We start from the raw sequence: 4093 nt of genomic DNA on the forward strand, positions 1-4093 counted from the left end.
TGTTTCCCTGATACTTCTTTGCATGCTAACTTGCTGTTTGGCCAGAGGTTCACATTGATGCTAGGGAATAGACAGTAGTTTCTTTTTATGTGGAGTATAAAAGGTAGAAAAACAATGATAACTCTCATAGATAGAGAATGAATGTATCTGACAGACGCTAGTAAAACCTCAGAGGTTCTCCTGACGAAACTGCTCAGCAGTAGTAATAGTGTTTCGGGTTACGTGAAATGTCTGATTTCAACCTGGGAATTAACCTTAGAATATGTAAATATATATTCCACAAGCTATGAAATGAGAGATGTTCAGCAAATTGATGACTACAAGTAGAAAGTTTTATAGCTGGCAAAGCTATGTCATGAAAATACCAAAGAGTAATATAAGGGAAAAGATGATGCTCCAGCAATGGGGTCAAAAGCAAAGATTGCACTATAACCTGGGGAGAATGTGATGAACGAGCCTGTAAACTAGCTGTTACCGGTACGCCTGCAGTTCACCTGCAGGTGACTCGTGTCCCATAATTGCTGAACAAATATACAAGATGATCCAAAGCCTGTCAAAGTCCTACAGGTCTGTTGGCTTACAGTGAAGAAACCAGCTTTGCCTCGCTGGCTATCACTCCTTTAAAGCTTTAAAGCAAAAAGTAAATAATAGTGCACACTCAACTGGAGGCAGATATGTATCTAAGAACTTAATTTTTTATTTTGAAATGCTTTGCTCATGCAGATGTGGCTGATGCTATTTCTGAAGCATTATACAGTACGAACAAATACCATTGCTGGCCAGGGACGTGCTTCATGTGGGATTCCTCCTGTAACCCTGCTTAGAGCATCCCAGTGTTGCACGTATCATCGCAGCTCTCAGGCATGTGCTAGTGCAGGAGAAAAGACAGAAAGGCAAAAGCAGGAGGTGTGAAGAGCAAAGTTAACTCCGATATAAGTAGTTAGAAGCCAGTACAAGTTAAGGAGACAGAAGGAAACAGTGAAATCCAGATATTTTTTTAAATGAAAAAAAAAAAAAAAAAGGCAACAGTCTGATTCAAAACAAGGATAACCTGCAAACTGGAGAACATAAACAGCACAAATATTGTGGGAAGGCTGGAAAAGCAGGGCAGTGCTGTTTGGGAGGTGCTATTAGTCATGATGAGAGTTCAGGTTTTTGTTTTTATTTTGAGACCAGGCATATTTACTTGTCTCTTACAAAAAGGTGTCTTTAAACCCTCGGTCAATGGCATTCAGTGTCAGAGCTGCTTGGCTATGTGTGGTTATGTTCTTGCTGCCCCTGGGCTTGCACCGGCCCCAAATCATGTGAATGATTCAGCTCATGTTTGGTGTAGTTTGAGAAATCTCCAGCTAAAAGTAGTCATGCCCATTGTCGACAGGGGCTGGCTGAGAAAGGCCAGGTGAGTTGTCAGGTGTGTGGAACAGCCCTAATTCCTCCATAAAAGGTGGCAGCGAAACCCATCTGCTGTGTGGGATGTGGGGTGATGAGATGAGGGCTGTGGCGAGAGGTGCCGTTATCCCCCAAAGAGCTCTCTAGCCTCTGCTGGCACCTTGCACGCCTCATGAGGACTTAGGGGCTGGGATGGGGACATTTGAAGACTGCTAGGTGGTAAAGGGAAATTACTTCTGTCTTCTAATTTTTCAAACAATGTAATTTTCCACTCTGAAGTGATCTGATTTATGCATATTTTTTATTTCGTGTCCATTTTTGCCTGAATTCATAACGATCTAGCAGCTACACAAAATGCTAAAATGTTTTTTTTTTCTCTCACTGACCTAATTTATTATATTCATAGGATGGTTCTTGCCTGAATAAACAAGACTTTTTACATAAAATTAATAACATTTCAATGGCATGAGAAAGCTCAGTAGGATTAAAGCCTTTAACGTCACCTGAAAAAACCCATTGCCCCTGTCAGATTCATCTTTGAGGAGTAACTTCTTTGCCTGCTCGAAGAGGCAGATACTTTCTTGCCCATTGAAAGCTTCTCTGATAAGGTGTTACGACAAACGAAGAGCTATAACAGACAAAAATCTGGATCAGATGACAAAACTCTCTGGGCTACCAGTGAAAGAGGATGATATTTAGTCATGTTTTTCTCGTGTGTTGTTTTCTTCAACAAAAAACATTGTCTGATTTTTTTTATTTCTACTTGCTCTAGGAGCTCTTAAAATGGAGTATTTTTTTCTAGAAAACAATTTTTTTTAATGGTTGACTTTTTAATATAAAATTTATTCAAAGGTCCGTAATTCTAAATATTTTAAATCTGCTCAAGTTTTTACTGCCTTCCACTTTGCACAGTGATTTGTGCTGTTGAAAAGTGGGTCTGAAATATTCTACTTTAGTGCTTAAAAACGTAGTTTATGGGGTGATAAAGAAGTACAAAGGTGCAATAATATTGCACGTTACTCTCAAAATATTTAATTTGACACTTTTTGAATTATATACCGATTTTAACATTTACTTACCAAGTTAGTGGGTACTGGCACACAGCTACATGCAGTGATTTTTCTCTTTTGGGTTTGTAGCTACAATTCAGCTCTCTGGCTTCTGATGTGTGAATCTGTCTGTAGGTGGTCAACTTTCAGTGATAGAGATAGAGATATATATATATTCTATTATGACTGCATTAGGAACTCCCACATATGGGCTATGTTTGCACTGGATGTAAAGAAAGTCCTTCCTTCCCTTTGACTCAGTTGCCTTGGAGACAGTATATTCATCAGAGAGAACACAGCCGAGCTGGGTGACAAGGACAGACTTTGCAATGATAGCCGATCATTTTGAAAATGACTGGCTTAGGACAATTCATTTTCGTCTCGGAATAGCAGCACACTTAACTGTAATTAGTGTTTCAATGAGTTACGTTTTCTTTGTACCGCTTTTCCCTAACTGGCTGTAAATGCCGGGCCTGATCCTGGATGCAGAAGTGATGGCGGTGGCTCCGGGGGAGGCACGGGGTGGGTGGGGGCGTGCGTGGGGGCATGCGTGGGGTCACTTTCTGGAGCTGTGGCTGAAGGCCAGAGGGGTGCAGGAGGCAGCCTGGCTCAGCAGGGCAGCACCTCTGCCCGTACGACCTGCTGCAGACACCCCAATGTATTAGGGCCCGGATCCCCTAAACGCTTCCGTTATCAGCTCAGTGTGTGCGGGGCTGAGGCTGCTGCGCACCCAGAAGTACACTCAACTGCCTAATTACCAGTGAAAGTGTTTATCGAGCTGCCGCTTGAGTTCTTGAATACATTTTATATTGCACTGTAAATTGAATTTTTGTTTTCAATGAATGTGTTGAGTATATGGACTATTGTGCCTTAAAGTCCCATCTTCATATGAGCCTTTGTATATGTTCTGTAAATCTGCAAACCGTCTGTAGGTGATAACTCTGTGTGCTCTGTACAGACCCGGTTCAGTACTTGGCAGGGCCTCGGGAAACACGACCCTGACCTCAGTTTGCCATGAACACAGAGGGGATATGGCAATTCCCTCTTCTTTCTTGGATTGCTTTCCTTTTCACTGTTCATGAAATTCTGTTTTTCTGGTTTCTGTCATAGCTGGGTTCTGGGTTACCTACAACGCCCGGCACCCTTCACGGGAACTCAGAAATTTGTAAAAAAGTTGTCTCCAGCTTTTAAATGACATCTGTACAGCACGCTCTCAGCAGGGAATCACAATTGCATATAACAACTGTGGCAGGTGTTGTCAAGTATATCATCATATATTTGACGCGATTAACAAAGCAGAAAAGGGAACACCTATTTCTATTGAAATGCATGAGCCTGCGTTATCTTAAATACATGGTGATTATACACCACTTAATTGGAATAATACCTACTGGTTCTATAATAAAAAATGGCTTTTTAATGTTTAAAATTACTTGGGACCTGATTAAAGGTTTTTATGAAATTGTTTTCTAAAGTGAATAGTAGAAAAATGTATATGTATTTTAAATATACATATGATGTGCATGTTATTAATAAAGATCTATTTCTATTGAACCAGATGGACTCTCACTGAATATATGCTGTTTGGTTTACAAGTTAAAATGTAATATTGCTAAAGAAAGGTTTCTAACACCATCAATCCCCCGAACAATGTA

This window comes from Cariama cristata, unplaced genomic scaffold (genome assembly GCF_000690535.1).
Source record: "Cariama cristata isolate BGI_N322 unplaced genomic scaffold, ASM69053v1 scaffold4729, whole genome shotgun sequence".
Lineage (NCBI taxonomy): Eukaryota > Metazoa > Chordata > Aves > Cariamiformes > Cariamidae > Cariama > Cariama cristata.